The 20,584-nt window shown below is 38.3% G+C and overlaps 1 protein-coding gene and 1 long non-coding RNA gene across 4 annotated transcripts in view; one reads left to right on the forward strand and one right to left on the reverse strand.

Moving 5' to 3' along the window:
• The window catches only part of LDAH (lipid droplet associated hydrolase), a 93,304-nt gene extending 91,566 nt beyond the window's left edge, over positions 1-1,738 (reverse strand). For all 3 annotated transcript variants that reach the window (XR_009703728.1, XR_009703729.1, XM_061210590.1), the window contains exon 1: positions 1,668-1,738. The gene's annotated coding sequence lies outside the window, so the exon portion shown is untranslated. The remainder of the gene's footprint in view (positions 1-1,667) is intronic.
• A 444-nt stretch (positions 1,739-2,182) lies between these two features.
• LOC133104709 (uncharacterized) overlaps positions 2,183-20,584 on the forward strand; it is a 43,523-nt gene continuing 25,121 nt past the window's right edge. The window contains exons 1-2 of the long non-coding RNA XR_009703697.1: positions 2,183-2,240; positions 13,305-13,394. This is a non-coding gene — a long non-coding RNA (uncharacterized LOC133104709). The remainder of the gene's footprint in view (positions 2,241-13,304; positions 13,395-20,584) is intronic.

Below are 20,584 nucleotides of genomic sequence, written 5' to 3' on the forward strand. Positions count from 1 at the left end.
ACTAAAGACCCTACAGAATACTATTGCCCTGATACCAAAACTGGACAAAGACAGTACAAAAAAAGAAAACTACATGGGAATTTCCTGGCGGTCCAGTGGTTAGGACTCGGCACTTTCACTGCCTGTGCCTGGTTCAATCCCTGGTCCCTGGTCAGGGAACTAAGATCCCACAAGCCATGCGGTGTGGCCAAAAAAAAAACACAAAGAAACAAACCAAAAAAAAACCCAAAACAAAACTACACACCAATACCTCTCATATCTATACCTTAACAAAATATTAACAAATAGAATCTAGCAATGTATAAGAAGAATTACGTGGGATCTATTCCATGTATATTCAACATTCAAAAATCAATCAGTGTAGTCCACCATATCAAGATGCTAAAGAAAAAACATATGATCACATGAATTAACTAAATGCACACCCTATGACACAACAATTATACTATTGGGCATTTTTCCTAGAGAAATGAAAACATATTCACAGAAAAACCTTCAAGCAAAGATTCACAGCAGTTCTATTTGTAACAGCCCATAACTGGATACTACGCAAATGTCCTTCAACAAGTGAATGGTAAAACCAACTGTGGTACAACCATACCATAGAATACTACTCAGCGATAAAAAGGAACAAACTATTGACACACTCAACAACTTGGATGGATCTTAAAGGAATTATGCAACCTGTCTCGTGTAGAAAAATAAAAAAACCCAAGGGTGACAGTTTACAGTAAGGCCTATGTGTGGATGAAAAGCAGCGTGAGCACTAGGTGTCTGCTGCAAAGAACTTCAAGAGAGCTGTACGGGTCATTCTTTAAGAGTTGATGTTTACTGAGTGCTTATTACATGTAAAGCACTGTTCCAAGTGTTGTATGAATTATCTCAGTTAATAAAATAATCTTATCAAGTGGCTACTACTGTACCCCATTTTATACATGAGAAAAAGTGAGACAGACTATTTCTGAAAAATACCATGATGCATGGCACTCGGTAGAGGCAACAAAAGCCGCAATTGTTTCCCCAAAATGCTGCACTCCCAATTCAAGGGAGCAAGCGCCGTTTTGACCTTGGCGCCACGGAGAAATATTACCGCAGCTATAGTGAACCCCAAACAACTGGTTAGGGGAGTGTCAAGTTCAGAGATTGGTGCAAGAGTCAGTTCTCAAGGATACCTGGTGTAACAAATTTGGGAGAGGCGTGGGGGAGGAAGTTGATCCTGATGAGAAACTCGATTCCAAACTAAAAGAGCCCGTTAATGGACAAGGTTGGAAACTGAGACCCAGGGAGGGACGAGAGTGACTTGCCCAGGGCTAGAGGCTTGGTTGGTACAAGAACTCAGACCTTTGGAGTCCCCGGCCCAGACTCTAGTCACTTCTTCCCTGCCAGTCGCCCAACGTCCTGGACCTTACCCCGCAGAGGGGCCGCCATAAGACTCTCCACAGGCGGGCTACAGTTAGCAATACAAATGGTACGTTCCCGCTGGGCAAGCAGCCAAAGGGGCTCCCGGCCAAAGTGGCCCCGAACCCCCGAGCGGTCGCAGCCGTCTGGCTAAGGACAGCACGGGCTCTGCGAGGAGCCATAGAGAGGAAGGGTTCCAGCTCCCGCGTGCCTGCCCGGCCGTCCTTTCTCCTACAAAGTCACCCCGAGCGTGGGAGGCAGGTCCTCACCTGTCAGCCTAGAAGGCAGCTGGCTCTACCGCGGCCGTCTTGGTTAGGCGTCACCGAGACCGGAAGTCCCGCCTCCCTCTGACGTCACAGCACCGCGCCGCGCGCCGCTCCCGGGAACTGGTGCCTTTAGGACACGTGGTGTGGCGGGGTTTGGGAGATTCTTGACCCTGGGTTGGGCTCTGTGGCCCAGATCCAGCGAGACCGCTGGGAAGCTGTCGCTATGCTGGAACTGTCTCTTCCCTTTCATTTGAATTTCATCCGCCTCTTATTTTAGTCATCCTTGATACACTTCAGCTTCCCTTTCTCCAGTTCTCCCCCATGCCCATGTTTCCCTTTTTACGTTACTGGTTGCATCTCTTCCCTTCCTTTCCCCACATTCACAGGAAAGTTGGTTCTCAGTTGCCCTGTTTATTAGCATTAATATGCCCAGCCTCTGCTACTCGGCCCTTTAGCAAAATGCTGAAAATGCCTATTCCAGAGGTATTTCGAGCTTACCACATCCAAACTCCATGAAGACAAAGGTCATATTCATCTTGCGAAATGTTGGCATCCTCAGCACCTGGCACGTAATAGGTGAGTGGCATATATCTGTTCAAAAATGCAATAGAGAAAACAAAGTAGTTTTATAGCCAGGGGTAGAAGCAGACAAGTAGACTGGCAAATCAGTAATCTCCCCCACACATAGAAAAGAAGACTTGATCCTTTTTCATTCAACATCTCAGTGATAGGCACCACCTTCCAACCAGTTGTTGGAAGTTGACTGGTACCTCTTCATTACCTTCCCTGCTTTCACTTTACTTCCTAAATATAATAGTTAACCCAATGAGTTTAGAAGATGCCACTCACTGTGCTAAGAGCTTCTCATGAATCAACTCATTTTTAATCCTCACAGCAACCCCAATGAGGTCAGTATTAACGTGTGACCATAGAGTCTGGAAACATAGACAAATGCACAAAATAAGTGAATGATTACATTGCAGTGACATTACATGGTATGTTCAAGGTGTTGTCCCTCGTTACTAATGCACAGCTCAATGTGTGCAAAATTCCGATAAGTGTGGTTCAAATGCAGCAGTTCTTTCAATTCTTGCATATGCATTTATGGTGCATTGCTCAAGTGATTTGTGTCTCTGATTTCATTAAATAAGGCTGTGCCAGAAAAGTTAACCAAAGAGGTTCCATTTTTTTTTTTTTTTTTAATCTATCTTTCCAGACCTTTGGCCAGTCTGTGTTATTATCCCCATATTATTTGCTGTTCAAATAGTTTCTACTTTCTACCTTCTAGGCACTTATTAGGATTGCACTTCCCTTATAGTTCAGGGGTGGGGAGTGGAGGAAGGGAGGGACCAAGGGGATGTGAGTAATTCTGGCCAATGAGTTGTGAGGAGAATGCTGTGTCACTTCCAGCTGAGCAGTTGATTTCTTGTGTGAGATGCTCCAAAACTTCACTTTTTCCTTTGGTGAGGTGATGGCAACATTTGAATGATGTCTGTCCCAAGAGCCTGTGTCCTTCAGTAGCTGCTGCTACATAAAGCCTATTGACCATCCTGTGATGAATACTTTGGAGAAAGAAAGAAACCTCTGTTGTTACTTTTGGTGTTCTTACAGTGTAGCCTGTCCTAATTGATACACAGGGACAGCCACACAGAGAGGATCTTTTTTCTCACCGCTCTTGACTTTAATTCTAAATGCTCAGGGGAGACTTTCTGATTGCCTTGTCTTGGGTCTGGTTGTCAGCAATTGTCCAATCATCAGTAACAAGCACTAGGGGTCATATTGTACCTTGTAGACAGGGACCCTCTGCTACAGTTAAGGGGATTTTAGTGAGCAGGCAAACATTCCATAAAGGTGTCTACTACAAGCAGACATGGCTATAAAATTAGACCATTGTATACTGATTTAAAAACGATAAATGAAACAGTTTCACCTTTTACAAGAATTTTAGACTCTCATTACTCATTCAGTGTTTATTGACTACCTATTACATTCCAAACACTCTTCCAGGCACAGAGGATGCAAAAGCAACCCAGAGAGAAAAACACTTGCTCTCACCAAAACCCAAAATAAACAAATTAAATACATTGACATATAGTGACAGTGGAAGAGGAACTAAAAGGCAGAGGAAAAGAGAGTGAGGAGTGCATTCATTACCTACTGCTGCTTAACAAATTACCCCAAAACATAGCAGCTTAAAACATCTGTTATCTCGCACAGTTTCTGAGGGTCAGGAATCCCGGAGAGCCTACCTGGAGCTCAAAGTCTTTGAGGTTTCAGCCAAGCTGGTTGGTCAGGGCTGCAGATATCTCGAAGCTCCACTGAGGCTGGAAAATCCAGCACTAAGCTCAGTCACGTGATTGTTAGCCAGCCACTGTTCCTCACTGGCTGTTGGCCAGAGGCTGACCTACTCCAGGGGCATCTGGGGACTCATTATAAAAGCATTCAGGGGCTAACTCCACATTTCATTAATCTAGCAGTGTCCACAAAGAGATGCAGTGCAGGATCTTCTGACTGTTTAACTTCATGACTGCATGGCAAGGAATAATTTATGGAAAGAAAGCTTCAAAAGGTAAATTTAGGCTTATGTAGAATAATTATTCTAATTATGGAACTCTAAGGAATGTAAATTACTAGAAGGAGAGACTTTTGTCAAATGAGAGTAATGGCTAATATTTCCTGAACATTTACTGTGCCAAGTTTTGTGCTAAATGCTTTACATAGGTCTAGAAGGGAAAGAGAAGTTTGAGGACAGAGTTCAGAATGATGGTCTGAGATAAATGGTCCCCTCTTTGCCCAAACCATATGGATTCATGTCTGAGTCCTAGCAAGAGAAGGATTATGGCAGGAAGCAGAAAGAAGAAATTTCCCACAAAATCTCTGAGAGATTTTGGGATCCCAAGGCAATGCAGCTCAGGAACCACTGTGACAGAATATCAAGGAAACCTGCCTTCTGTTGAGCAGAGAAGCTGTGCAGTGTCCCGCGGACAGGGGATGATTTAAGGAGACTGTCAACCACATGTAGCACTTACAGGGAAGAAGTTGCAGGGGAGGTAGTGTCTCAGCCTCCTGCCATTTTATGGGCAACATCATTGAAGAGAAAGAGGAAAAAAATAAAAAGTTTGCATTTCTGATATGGCCCAGATCAACTGTGCAGGGATCTTTAAAAACAGCTCCTAGAAACTGCCACAGCTGTTGGGGACACTTTAGCAGAGGTAAGAGAGTAGTTGGAGACACTTTGCAGAAGTGATTGAGGGCCCACAATAGCAATGAGAGTGAGACAGAGTGGTAGGTAACACTTAGATCTTTCTGATAGGAAAGAATATTTCTTTTGTGTGTGTGTGTGTGATGAGAACTTTTTAAGATTTATTCTCAACAACTTTCAAATATGCAATACAATATTATCGACTATAGTCACCATGCTGTACATTACATCCCCACAACTTATTTATTTGATAATTGGAAGTTTGTACCTCTTGACCCCCTTCACCCATTTCACCTACCCCCAAACTCCCTCCGCTCTGGCAACCACCCATCTGTTCTCTGTATCTACGAGTGTGGTTTTGTTTTGTTTCGAAAAACAGGAAAGAATATTTCTGGTGGATGTTATGAGAATGTTAGAAGGACCTGCACTTATTAATAAAGTATGTTCCCATCTTCCTTATTATTCCATTACACAGAAAGTTGAAACTCTTAGTTTAGACACCCTTTGAATTAAGATATGTAGATTGAATATTATATAAAAAGGAACAAGAGAAAGAAAAAGAAGAAAAGAGCAAGGAAATAAGAGAAAAAAATAAAGATTTATTTCTAAGTGTAGAAGACAACTAAGATTTATCTTCAATATATATTCTAGAGAGAGTATCAGTGAATTTTGAATTGTGGTTTTCCACTGGTTCTAATAGTGAATTTTCTCATTTGTAAATCTTTAAGTGTAAATAATTCTAAATGCTTGTAAAAATACCATTGCTCCATGCAGCCTCCTTAAGATGGCTCTGGTGTACCCTGAGATCTACATAAATGTCTTTTTTCGAACATTTTAGGTCAAGAAGTCCACATAATGATTCTCTTAAACATAAATTTAAAATCAGTAGCTAAAAATCGACAAAACCACATTTAACCCCCATATTATAGTTATACTGTTCCTCCTGACCAAGAGATAGCTGGTCCTAAAAGCCAGCACACTTGAACTGTGAGACTTGGAGTGTCTCACTATAGGACTGTTCACTGATAGCATTGCCTTCGTAGAGGCACTTGGCTAATAAAAAGAATGAACTAAAAAAAACCTGGCAAACATCAACATTTAGATGTTAAGGCCATCAAAAATAATACATATATATGTATATATATACATATATATGCATATGTATGAAAGAGACTAGAATAATATTTTTATTTTAAGACTTTCAAGGTCATTCACCACATGTTATATAACTGCAGCTCCAAATGTTTTACTGTTATCCATTGATATGATCCATTAGTCCCCCTCAATGAAACCATACCATAAAGAAGCTTTTAGTGGCAGAGCACGGTATGTTAAGGATAAGAAAAATGTGGAAAATGTAGTTCGACTATCTCTATAAATTAAAAACAAAGTAGAGATTGGGACTAGCTACAGATGAATATCCCCTTAGAGTATAGTATGTTCCCATTTTATTGGATTCCTCAGAAACTAATTGCTCGTTTCAACAAGGTTTTTGTGGGCTAATTATACTGCTACAGAACTTTTACACATCGTTCCTTCTTATTTTTTAATGGAGACTTTATATTCCCCAATAAAATAAGAATGGAGTTTTTCATAAATCAAAATATCTATCTGTATTATCCATCTATTCAACCGTTATAGACTGAGTAATGGCCCTCCAAAGATGTCCTTGTCCTAATCCATGGAATCTGTAAGTATTCTGCATTACATGACAAAAAGGGCTTTGCAGATATGATTAAAATGTGTTATGGATCTTGAGATGAGGAGAGTAGCCTGGATTATCCAGGTGGGCCCAATGTAATCACAAGGGTTCATATAAGAGGGAAACAGGAAGACCAGAGTCAGAGAAGCTATGTGACACTGGAAGCTGAAGGAGAGAAGAAAATGTGATGGTGAAAGCACTAGTCATAGTCAGAGAGAGATCGGAAGATGCTATGCTGCTGGCTTGAAGATGGAAGAAGGGGCCACAAACCAAGGAATGCAGGCAGCCAATAGCTGGAAAAAGCAAGGAAATGGATTCTCCCCTAGGCCTTCCAAAAGGAACACAGGCCCGCCACCACCTTGATGTTAGCCCAGTGAAGTTGATTTTGAAGGTCTTACCTCCAGAACTGTAATATAATAAATTTTAAGCCAATAAATTTGTGGTAATTTGTTTCAGCAACAATAGGAAACTAATATACCAACTAAATAAAGGCTTAGACATTTCTGTTTTGTAAACAAGTGAATAACATTAGCCAGGTAGAATTCAGTCTTCAGAGTACAGGCTGTTACCCAAATCCTATGACTTCTCTTACTTCTTCCAAACGTGACAGAAGCCCATTTCTCTTTCATTGTTCCTCCATTATGCTATTTGCTGAATAAGTGCTACATCATTTTATATGAGACTTGAGCATCTGCGTATTTTGGAATTGGGGGTGCCAGAATCCTGGAACCTATCCCCTGTGGATACCAAGGGACGACTGTATTCCTGTTTCATGTGACTTTTGATAAGTGTTTAATCTTGATAGAGAGAAAGCTAATTGACTAATTTATGTTTTCCTCTAATGTTTGAGTTTCTTTTGGCTTAGCCATGTGTATTAGTTTTTAAGTTTATAGCTTAAAAATTCATTATGTTGTGTCCTTAAAAACTGCAAAGGAATTCTATTCTCAGTCCAAACCAACCAGACTAACATATTTGTTTCACACTCTCAGTAGCAACCTTAATGAGGCCCAGGCCTATGATTTAGCTCTCTGTGAATTATCCAATAGAGATATTGTTCTCCACAATGCTGGCGACCACACAACAGGGGAACTAAAATGTCTACTATTCTCTTGTTCTGTTATTATGGTTTCTCTGTTCAACTTCTGCTTTCTTCGATTTAGATCCTTTTAAAAGAGTCTCATGCTTTCCTATCTTTTCATAGTCTAGTTCCTGAAAACTAAAAAGTAGTCATGTCATTAGCACAGAGTACATTTTCATTTATGGTCTTCTTTAGAATTCCTTACTGAAATTGATAGCGTTAAACAAAAAAAATTTTTTTTAATGTTGAATTTCTGACATTATTAAAGCATCTTAACTTTTAGTTTAAGCATCATTCATTTTTGTAACATTTCAGAGAGGTCAGAGAACCACATTCATTTTCCTTTTCTCTCGCTTTTTTTGATCTTTTTTTCCCAGATGGTAAAATTGAGATATGGACCACAAAGAGTATCTCTGGGGACTGAGTGGATGCCCGAACTTTTGGCTGCCCACATCTGGCCTTCTCCCAATGCTTGGGGAAATATTCCACATGATAAATTTTATAACATCCTAAGCATTGTGCTGGGCTTGGTTCAAGGTAACTCCTTCTAGCTGAGGAAATGAGAGTATCCCACATAAAACTGTCCTGATATTGTAGACAAGCTCATCATCAAGTGCCATATTGAATAGCATGCTTTTAAGAGTTAGAAGAGGGGGAATTCACTGAACTACAAATTGGGTAAGAAGAGCTTTTGACTGAAAGGAGTTCTTGAGTCCTGCCTTGAAAGATAGCTACTATTTGTATAAAGGAGAAAGAAAATGGCATTCTAGATGAGGAGATTGATTTAACAAAATATAATAGTCTAAATTAAATGGTTTAAGTGGCATGATTCTGTGGAGAAAAGTTGACTCTAGTCTCAACTTTGCACAATCAAGACTAATAATGCTTTTTTGTACATCATTATTGGAGTATAATTGCTTTACAATGGTGTGTTAGTTTCTGCTTTATAACAAAGTGAATCAGCTATACGTATACATATATCCCCATATCTCCTCCCTCTTGCCTCTCCCTCCCACCCTCCCTATCCCACCCCTCTAGGTGGTCACAGAGCAACGAGCTGATCTCCCTGTGCTATGTGGCTGCTTCCCACTAGCTATCTATTTTACATTTGGTAGTGTATATAGGTCCATGCCACTCTGTCACTTCGTCCCAGCTTACCCTTCCCCCTCCCCGTGTCCTCAAGTCCACTCTCTACGTCTGCATCTTTATTCCTGTCCTGCCTCTAGGTTCTTCAGAACCATTTTTTTCTTTTTTTTTAGATTCCATATATATGTGTTAGCATACGGTATTTGTTTTTCTCTTTCTGACTTACTTCACTCTGTATGACAGACTCTAGGTCCATCCACCTCACTACAAATAACTCAATTTTGTTTCTTTTTATGGCTGAGTAATATTCCATTGTATATATATGTGCCACATCTTCTTTATCCATTCATCTGTCAATGGACACTTAGGTTGCTTCCATGTCCTGGCTATTGTAAATAGAGCTGCAATGAACATTGTGGTACATGACCCTTTTTGAATTATGGTTTTCTCAGGGTATATGCCCAGTAGTGGGATTGCTGGGTCATATGGTAGTTCTATTTTTAGTTTTTTAAGGAACCTCCAAACTGTTCTCCATAGTGGCTGTATCAATTTACATTCCCACCAGCAGTACAAGAGGGTTCCTTTTTCTCCACACCCTCTCCAGCATTTATTGTTTGTAGATTTTTTGATGATGGCTATTCTGACTGGTGTGAGGTGATACCTCATTGTAGTTTTGATTTGCATTTCTCTAATGATTAGTGACGTTGAGCATCCTTTCATGTGTTTTTTTGCTATCTGTATATCTTCTTTGGAGAAATGTCTACTTAAGTCTTCTGCCCACTTTTGGATTGGGTTGCTTGTTTTTGTGATTTTGAGCTGCATGAGCTGCTTGTAAATTTGGAGATTAATCCTTTATCAGTTGCTTCATTTGCAAATATTTTCACCCATTCTGAGGGTTGTCTTTTCGTCTTATTTATGTTTTCCTTTGCTGTGCAAAACCTTTTAATTTTCATTAGGTCCCATTTGTTTATTTTTGGTTTTGTTTCCATTTCTCTAGGAGGTGGCTCAAAAAGGATCTTGCTGTAATTTATGCCATAGGGTGTTCTGCCTATGTTTTCCTCTAAGAGTTTTATTGGGTCTGGCCTTACATTTAGGTCTTTAATCCATTTTGAGTTTATTTTTGTGTATGGTGTTAGGGAGTGTTCTAATTTCATTCTTTTACATGTAGCTGTCCAGTTTTCCCAGCACCACTTATTGAAGAGGCTGTCTTTTCTGCATTGTATATTCTTGCCTCCTTTATCAAAAATAAGGTGACCATATGTGCGTGGGTTTATCTCTGGGCTTTCTATACTTTTCCATTGATCTATATTTCTGTTTTTTGTGCCAGTACCATACTGTCTTGATTACTGTAGCTTTGTAGTATAGTCTGAAGTCAGGGAGCCTGATTCCTCCAGCTCCGTTTTTCTTTCTCAAGAGTGCTTTGGCTATTTGGGGTCTTCTGTGTTTCCATACAAACTGTGAAATTTTTTGTTCTAGTTCTGTGAAAAATGCCAGTGGTAGTTTGATAGGGATTGCACTGAATCTGTAGATTGCTTTGGGTAGTATAGTCATTTTCACAATGTTGATTCTTCCAATCCAAGAACATGGTATATCTCTCCATCTGTTTGTATCATCTTTAATTTCTTTCATCAGCATCTTATAGTTTTCTACATACAGGTCTTTTGTCTCCTTAGGTAGGATTATTCCTAGGTATTTTATTCTTTTTGTTGTAATGGTAAATGGGAGTGTTTCCTTAATTTCTCTTTCAGATTTTTCGTTCTTAGTGTATAGGAATGCAAGAGATTTCTGTGCATTAATTTTTTATCCTGCTACTTTACCAAATTCATTGATTAGCTCTAGTAGTTTTATGGTAGCATCTTTAGGATTCTCTATGTATAGTATCATGTCATCTACAAACAGTGACAGCTTTACTTCTTCTTTTCTGATTTGGATTACTTTTATTTCTTTTTCTTCTCTGATTGCTGTGGCTAAAGCTTCCAAAACTATGTTGAATAATAGTGGTGAGAGTGGACAACCTTGTCTTGTTCCTGATCTTAGAGGAAATGGTTCCAGTTTTTCACCATTGAGAACAGTGTTGGCTGTGGGTTTGTCATATATGGCCTTTATTATGTCGAGGTAAGTTCCCTCTATCCCTACTTTCTGGAGGGTTTTTATCATAAATGGGTGTTGAATTTTGTCAAAAGCTTTTTCTGCATCTATTGAGATGATCATATGATTTTTCTCCTTCAGTTTGTTAATATGGTTTATCACGTTGATTGATTTGCGTATATTGAAGAATCCTTGCATTCCTGGAATAAACCCCACTTGATCATGGTGTATGATCCTTTTAATGTGCTGTGGGATTCTGTTTGCTAGTATTTTGTTGAGGATTTTTGCATCTATGTTCATCAGTGATATTGGCCTGTAGTTTCCTTTCTTTGTGACATCTTTGGCTTTGGTATCAGGGTGATGGTGGCCTCGTAGAATGAGTTTGGGAGTGTTCCTCCCTCTGCTATATTTTGGAAGAGTTTGAGAAGGATAGGTGTTAGCTCTTCTCTAAATGTTTGATAGAATTTGCCTGTGAAGCCATCTGGTCCTCGGCTTTTGTTTTTTGGAAGATTTTTAATCACAGTTTCAATTTCAGTGCTTGTGATTGGTCTGTTTATATTTTCTATTTCTTCCTGGTTCAGTCTTGGAAGGTTGTGCTTTTCTAAGAATTTGTCTATTTCTTCCAGGTTGTCCATTTTATTGGCATATAGTTGCTTGTATTAATCTCTCATGATCCTTTGTATTTCTGCAATGTCAGTTGTTACTTCTCCTTTTTCATTTCTAATTCTGTTGATTTGAGTCCTCTTCCTTTTTTTCTTGATGAGTCTGGCTAATGGTTTATCAATTTTGTTTATCTTCTCAAAGTACCAGCTTTTAGTTTTATTGATCTTTGCTATTGTTTCCTTCATTTCTTTTTCATTTATTTCTGATCTGATCTTTATGATTTCTTTCCTTCTGCTAACTTTGGGTTTTTTTAATCTTCTTTCTCTAATTGCTTTAGGTGTAAGGTTAGGTCGTTTATTTGAGATGTTTCTTGTTTCTTGAGGTAGGATTGTATTGCTATAAACTTCCCTCTTAGAACTGCTTTTGCTGCATCCCATAGGTTTGGGTCGTCATGTTTTCATTGTCATTTGTTTCTAGGTATTTTTTGATTTCCTCTTTGATTTCTTCAGTGATCTCTTGGTTATTCAGTAGTGTATTGTTTAACCTCCATGTGTTTGTATTTTTTATAGTTTTTTTTCCTGTAATTGATATCTAGTCTCATAGCATTGTGGTCGGAAAAGATACTTGATACGATTTCAACTTTCTTAAATTTACCAAGGCTTGATTTGTGACCCAAGATATGCTCTATCCTGGAGAATAAGACGAATAATGCTTTTACCTCAAATATTTTCACTAAGGTTGTTCACAGCTTCTACTGAAGAATTGCCCTGTGCTCCTTCACGTCCATTTCAACATACTTTCCAAACCTTCGTGACCTTACATATCTCATGTCCTCTGCCTGGAATGCTATTCTCTTCCCCGGTAACCCTACCCCATTCGCCCAGAAAATTCCTACACAACTTTCAACACTCAAATATCACTGTCCTTACTTTCCTAGGCAGAATTAGACTACTTGGCTTTCAAGATACCTTAAACGTATCTGTAGTCTTACATTTATTACATCTACAGTATGTTCACATGACTGTTTTTTTTTGTTGTTGTTGTTTATTTGTTTTAATGGAACATTTAAAAGCAAATTCCAGACACTATTATTTTAACCTTAAATACTTCAGTATGAATCTCTAACAGATAAGGAGTTTCAAAGAAAGAGCAACAATACCACTATTACACTGCACAAAATTAGCAATAGCTCTTTAATATTTTTAAATATCCATCTCATATTCAATTTCTCTAAAATGGGTCTAGCTGACTGTGTCCTCATGGTTCCAATCTGGGGCTTCTAGGACAACAGTAAGTGTTTGCATTTTACCACTGGAGTATATTAATGTTGTCATTTACTCTCATTGTAGAGCCTCTGATGGTCTATTTTAGACAGTGTAGCAAGGACAAAATTTAAAATGGAAAATAAAATGTAGATAAAATAAAGTTTTAGCTTTGAGCATGAATCATAGCATGGCCTTGGATTTATTAAATAATGTACTCTTAAGCAAGTTGATAGCCTTCTGGAGGCAAAATCTATCTTGTCCATCAGTGGTCCTAGAAGGACATCCAAAGAGCAGTTATTGGTAGAATAGCCTCCTGAGGGTGGGAGCAATACTCTCCTATTGGATCTCTCTCTTGATGGATATAGACCATAGGCTAATGGTCAAACCAAATGAATTTTTAAAAAAACCAACAAAACCAACAAGCTGGAATATAATTTTCGCTCGCAATGTTTCTTTTCAAAATGAAGGACCTCAATTAGTTTAACAGTCCTGGCCTCTCTCAAGCCCCTCTGCACTCTGCCAAGGGAAAGTGGAGTGACTTGCCTGATAACGTAACTTTTGGAAGAATAAACTATTCATGGTTAACTCATTTCTGTTTTCTTCTTCTGGGAGCTAGCATCCCATAGGGAGTAGGAGGTCTTTGCTCTTCCATGATATAACCTAAGCAACTCTCCACCCCTGTAGAAGATTGCCTCGGACTGAGTGGGTAAGTCTGTTTAATTCTGGGGTTCACTTTGCAAGCCCTTTTGATATGCATGCTAGCTATGGGCCCTAATATAGCCTTTATCAGAAATCGAGATGATATTTAGGCCTCCAGGTGTTCTGTAAGCATAAATAAGACTAGGGTCTTATTTCTCAGTTTTTTCAGAATCCAGATGAAGGGTACTATTTTGGGGGTCTTGTCAAAAATATAAATAATAATAAAATGGTATGTTAATACACTGCTATATTCTATTGGCTAATATTTTACATAGAATTATACATTGATATTCTTAAGTGGGATTAATTTGTGGCTTTTAGGGGTTTTGTTACCAGTATTACACTAGTTTTATAAAAAGAATTTAGAAGTTTTCATTCTTTTTATTTTCTATGCTCTGGAACAATTTAAATAGTATTGGAACTATCAATAATTTATATTTTCTCTAAAAATTACCCTTTTAATTCAGGCTCTCATATTTATTTGCTTAGAGTTGAGCAAAGTAGTCACTTTTGAATCTTTCAGTTTTCTCTGTGTTTGTGGTTATTCCATCATCATTTTCAACTTTTGTACTTTTGTGCTATCTCTCATTTCCCCACTTGATCAGATGACCTAATGGTTTGTGTTTATATATTTCTACGTTTTTTTTTTTGGAAGAAGCAGCTCTTGGATTTATGTAATAGTTTTATGTTTTTTCTTTTCAAATTCATTATTGAATACTTTTTATAATTCTTCCCTTCTGCTTTCCTTGACATTCTTTTTTCCTACCTTGAGACTTGTTTGTAAATATAAACTTTCCAGCTATGAATTTTCTTCTGAGCTTTGCTTTGCTTCTATCCCATATTTCTGATGTACTGATGGGTAAAGTCATTTGATAAGCAGGCAGATTTGCCCAGTTGAGAGATCTACTGTCCTGTGAAGAAGAGAGCTGAACAGTCCATTGTTTGGATAAACATGTTTCCAGGAAGTCTCTTAAGCAATAAAGTTATTCCCAATTATTTTCTGCCCTTCCCACTGAGAGATTGTATTTTGTGTCCCATTGGTATCAAACTTGTGGCTTGTTTTGGACAATGAAATGTTAACAGATGGTCCATTGAGCGTTTCTACCCTTGTGGGATTCTGTCATTCCTCTTATCTCTCTGCCCCAAGATCAGTATGTCCCAGATTGGGGTTGTTCATTTATCCAGGGTCCCAGAATGAGGAAGACATGGAATAGAGGTGGAAGCAACCAGTGAAGGACGTGTAATGGGAGCAAGAACTAAATCTTTGTTGTTGTAAACTGCTGAGATTTCTGAGTTTTTTTGTTATTGCATCATCAGCTGGCAAAACTGTCTGACACAGCATATATTGAATATATTTATGTATATATATTCTTTTATATGTACCTTTATATACTATATTATATATACATATAATATGCATACTCAAATATGGCATAGTAACATCTTTTGAACAAATAATGTATAAGTATATTTTATGGAACTTAAGATATAATTTTTGCTAATTAAATTGTATCAAAATTTATAGTTGTGTCTTTGCTTTTATGACACATATGTGGTCATAGTCATGATTTGTTTGATTCCAAGCCTTTGGTCAAAAAAGTTCCTCCATTACAGGTTTGTTTCTTTGAGAAAATCCCATTGCTCTATACCCGTCAGCTTTGGGACATGGTTATAGAAATTCACTAATATGAAAAATGACACTGCCTCTACTTTTTGCAATTTTTAAATTCTCATTTTATTACTCCTTAAAACCAGTGGAAATGACCTGTAATCATAGTGATATATCTTTATAAATGATCTCTCTTATAGAAGGAAAAAAATGGTCTTCTATAACCATCAGATATATAAACAGTATGGGATATGAAGATAGTTTAAAAAATTCTAAACAGGGAAAAGAAAATACTCTATTTTTTTCTTGAAAACATAGTTAAGAAGTCGGGCAATATTTAAAGATTCCAAAATATGCATCTTATTTTTAACACAATAAATTAAGAGTTGTGCCTTTGATTTAGCAAGTGCTTATATAATTTTTCAAATATTGTAATGTCTTATAGAATATTAAATATTTATTGATAGATCTAAGCAAAAGTGTAAGATGTCAAAAATATTTGAATATAATGTTTTTGGTTCAGTGCCCCCTGCCTTACATTGTCATTATTTTACATGGCAAAGCTGGCATAAGTGAGAATTTGGTTAATTGTCTAATTTTGTTCTTATAAACCCCAATTCTCTATATGTTAGTACAAATCTGAGTTTTAGTATGCTAATCTCTGAGTAATCAAATATGCCTAGGAAAAAATAATCTGCAGGGGAACTGCAACTACAGGCCATATGATTTGCATTATTAGTACTTTCCATGTAATAATTCTACACATTGTTATCATTAGCAACACTATTTCAATCATGAATATCACCAAGTTCAGAAGAAATCATTTCTGAATTGTCTCTATTAGACCATGATCAAGAGGAAAAAATACAAGACCTAGTTTTCCTTTAGTGTTGTATCTGACATTTTTAAATAGACTCATTTTCTGTGGTTTCATGTAACCTATTACATTTGTCACTGAATGGCAAGGAGGCCTGTCTCTCATTAGCACTTCCGCTGGTACTTGAGAAAAATATCCTGGAAGAAAAAAGATTCAATATCCCCCCCTGGATTTGGAGGCATTTGATTTTTTTGAGAATTTCAGTGAATATCATCTCTAATTTTAGTTGAATACCCCTTACCATATGATGTTACAAGATATAACTAACATACTATCCGCCTAGAAATATGTTTCTCTTTGATCCTAAAAATGGCTTTTGATTAAAAAATTGGCTCTCCATTATGTTAAGAGTGAGATAGGATTTAAGTGGTGGTGGGGGAGACTGATCTATAAAAGACAGAACAAAAGAATAGATCAGAATTAAGTGTTACTTTTTTATCCATCTCTTAATTTTTTCCCTCCATTATGTTCATCTGAGCCCCAGGATTCCCTGTAAACTTCTGCAGATTTGGAATGTGTTTATATTGGGTTTGTCTGTAGTGTGTTGCATGTGTGTGTGTGTGTGTGTGTGTGTGTGTGTGTGTGTGTGTCTTTGGAAGGACGTCTTGGAAAGTGTTTTTAGCCCAGTTGTTTGCCTTGCTCCTCCTTCCTTTTTCTCCCAGCACTAGAGATGTTCTTAACATCTCCTAGTGACTCTATTGGGGTGAACCATTTAGGATGTGACAGAATTCCCCTTGCACCACTCATTAATGGACATATCCTAACGTGAGTGCTGAATGATATTTGAGTTGTGAACATTAGACTGTGTCACTCCCATGCTTAATATTGCTTCTTGGCTCCCTCTTACCTGAAAGCTGAAACCCACACTCTATCCAGCATAATAAGGTCTTCACGATCTGGTCCTAATCTTCCATTCTGGCCTCATCTCCACCCTCCAGGAGTCTAAACTTTCTAGAGTTTCCCTACAAGCTATATTCTGATCCCTTTGTCTTTGCACATCCTATTTGTGTGGCCTGGGATGTTCTTCACCAACTGGGGAAGCTAATTAATTCCTTTCGTTCCTTTTGTTTTAACTCAAATTCTAAACCTTTTCAGTGAAGCCTTTCCTACCCTGCCTCAGGCATCCTGCAGAGTTTCCACTGTATTTTGTACACACCTGCTGAAGTAAAGATGGCTAATTTACAGCCAATCCAATATCCCTTCTCCCCTCTTCCGTTCGTAAGAGATTCCTGATTTTATTTGGAGTGGCAGTGTGCCCAATTCCTAAACTTCTTTTGGCCAAGTGATCAATCTCTGGCCAATGAAATACAAGTAGATGCTGAGTGGGACTTCTAAGAAATCCTCTCAAAAGGCGAAAACTGGAACTGGCCTTTTTTATCTTTACATACTGCCTGAAATGTGGATGTATTGGCTGGAGCTCCAGCATTCATCTTGGACCACAAGGCTCCCTTGAAGAAATACCGTGTGTTAGAGATGGTGGGGCAGAAAGAAGGAGAAATCTAAGATTGACACTGTGAGGTTGCCTTAACAGCCTTGGACTATGTACCTCTGAACTCTTCACATGAGAGATAGAGGTTTATTTATTGTGTTTTAACCTGGCCCTATTTAGGTTTTCTGTTATGTGCACCAACTCTAATCTTGACTGATACATTTGCCTTACAGCAATTACCAAAGTGTATAATACTGGTCTACTTTCATATATATCTTTCCTGTGTTATTTCCCAGTAGGAGAGTTGGGGTTACTGTGTTGTGTTCTAATAGAAGGATCAAACGGAATCCCGCCAGGGCATGACTCTTGAATTGGTGGTGGTGGTGAGGGTGAGGTCTTCCAAAAGGTCATTCATTTCTTTTCTGCCTTTTTTTTTTTTTTTTTTACCATCTGTCACTATACAAAGATATTACATAATTATTGACTATATTCCCCCACACTGTACATTTCATACTGTGACTCATTTGTGACTGGAAGTTTATACCTCTTTCTCTTCTCCAACACCCCCTCCCTTCTGGCAACCACCAGTCTGTACTTTGTATCTATGACTATGTTTCTATTTAGTTATGTTTGTTCCTTTGTTTTGTTTTCTAGATTCCACATATAAGTGAAATCACAAAGTATTTGTCTTTCTCTGTCTGACTTATTTCACTTAGTGCAATACCCTCTAGGTCCATCCACATTGTTTCAAATGGCAAGATGTAATTCTTTTTTTTATAGCTGAGTAGTATTCCATTGTAAGTATGTACTCCATCTTCTTTATCCATTCATTTATTTATGGGCATTTAGATTGCTTCCATATCTTGGTTATTGTAAATAAGGCTGCAATGGACATAGAGGTACATATAGCTTTTCAAATTAATGGTTTTGTTTTCTTTGGATTAATAACCAGGAGTAGAATTGCTGGATCATATGGTAGTTCTTTTTTTTTTTTTTTTAAGATTTTTTTCCCTTTTTAAAAAAATCAATCAATTAATTAATTTTTTTTGGCTGTGTTGGGTCTTCGTTGCTGCGCATGGGCTTTCTCTAGTTGTGGCGAGCGGGGACTACTCTTCGTTGTGGTGCACAGGCTTCTCATTGCGGTGGCTTCTCTTGTTGCAGACCACAGGCGCTAGGCACGCGGGCTACAGTCAATGTGGCACACAGACTCAGTAGTTTCGGCTCACGGGCTCTAGAGCGCAGGCTCAGTAGTTGTGGCACACGGGCTTAGTTGCTCCGTGGCATGTGGGATCTTCCTGGATCAGGGATCGAACCCATGTCCCCTGCATTGGCAGATGGATTCTTAACCATTGTGCCACCAGGGATGTCCCCATATGGTAGTTCTATTTTTAACTTTTTGAGGAATCTCCATACTGTTTTCCATAGTGGCTGAACAATTTACATTCCCACAAACAGTGCCTGAGGGTTCCCTTTTCTCCACATACTCGCCAACACTTGTTATTTGTTGTCTTTTTGATAATAGCCATTCTGACAGGTGTGAACTGATATCTCGTTGTGGTTTTAATTTGCATTTCCTTGATGATTAGTAATGTTGAGCATCTTTTCATGTGCCTATTGGCCATCTGTATGTCTTCTTTGGAAAAATGTCTATTCAAGTCCTCTGCCCATTTTTAAATCAAGTTGGTTTTTTTTTTTTTAATGTTGAGTGTATGAGTTCTTTGTATATTTTTGCTATTAACCCCTTATCAGATATATCATTTGAGAATATCTTCTTCCATTCAATAGGCAGCCTTTTTCATTTTGTCGATAATTTCCTTCACTGTGCAAAAGCTTTTTAGTTTGATATAGTCCCATTTGTTTATTTTTGCTTTTGTTTCCCTTGCCTGAGGAGACATATCCAAAAAAATTCAGCTAAAACCGATGTCAAACAGTATGCTGCCTATGCTTTCTTCTAGACGTTTTATGGTTTCAGGTCTCAAAAGATCATTCTTGGTGTCTGTCATATAGATGAGAGGCCAGAACCACTGTAAGGGAGAACTCAGTGGATAAAAGAAATAACTGAGCCTTTCTCACCCTCTCTGAACCTGAACTATGAGGAGTCTAGGTTTTTATAAGGACACCTTCAAGTGAAGAGTGTTCAAGTTTGCCTTTTTATCCCTGGAGGCCCATGAGGATGTAGACTGAGTGGGACCCCTGTAGCAGATCACAAAGGGAGCATGAGTAAGTCATAGCTTATGAGTCAATTTATTCTAGATGTGTGCTACTCTCTGTGTGTATTTCCATTTTAAATGTTCAGGTGCATCTAAGCATTATTCAGGAGACCAAGGCAAGGGCCTGTGTCCATCTTGGGCATGAGGATATGCAGAGTCCTTCTGAAGTCAGCATGATGGTAACTACAAAAGTCAACCAGGGACCTTAAGAGTAAGGGAGAACTCAGGAGGAAAGAGTGAGCGGGGGAAGACACCCTTTTCCCCAAGAGTGCCTGCTTTCAATGCAAGATCCTTCGCTAAGGAATATGGAATTTCTCTTCAATTACAAACATGTATGATGTTAGTTCTAGAAGGGCACATAGAGGTCATTTAGTCCAACCCTCTCATTTTACAGATGACCCACAGAGGTTACATGAACTCACCTATGTCAGTGGCAGAGCCCATTCAATATTCTTTTCACTATGCAATATTGATACCAGGTTATCGAACAAGTCAATTTTCAATGAAATAAAACATTTAAAAGTTGTGTGTTTATGCATTTTTATGGAGAAGAAATTCACAGTTTTTTAAAATCAAATTTGCCAGAGCATCCATGAGCCATAGCATAAATAATAAGTTCTGGGAGGATGACAGTTTTCATCACAACTTCTTCACCAGCTTTGCATGCTCTTGTGAATGAGATTCCAACACGTTAAGTCCCTCCCACCCCCCAACTCCATTTACCAACTGATTTTCTCCTGAAAAAGTAGCTTTTATTCTCACGGAAATCTTCTTCCTTTGATGTCTCACCTTACTTTTACTTATGGCTTTAACAGGAAAATACCTTTCCTACAGTAGGTGCTCAATTCAGAGGTATATGGGTTTTCTGTATCCGATTCTACCTGCATAGAGATGGAAGTTTGTTTCTATCACCATTGATTGTATTGCAAGGTCCAGGGCACTTCAGTCAGTTACATTTTCCTTTGTTCTTCACAAGTGTTTTCTCAGTTCAAATGACGATTTGAACTCAGAAACTCTCTCATCCAGTATGGTTTCTGACCTATGTTGACTCTGAATATTATATTCACCTCCA

The sequence above is a fragment of the Eubalaena glacialis genome, chromosome 14, assembly GCF_028564815.1.
Source record: "Eubalaena glacialis isolate mEubGla1 chromosome 14, mEubGla1.1.hap2.+ XY, whole genome shotgun sequence".
NCBI classification, from domain to species: Eukaryota; Metazoa; Chordata; class Mammalia; order Artiodactyla; family Balaenidae; genus Eubalaena; species Eubalaena glacialis.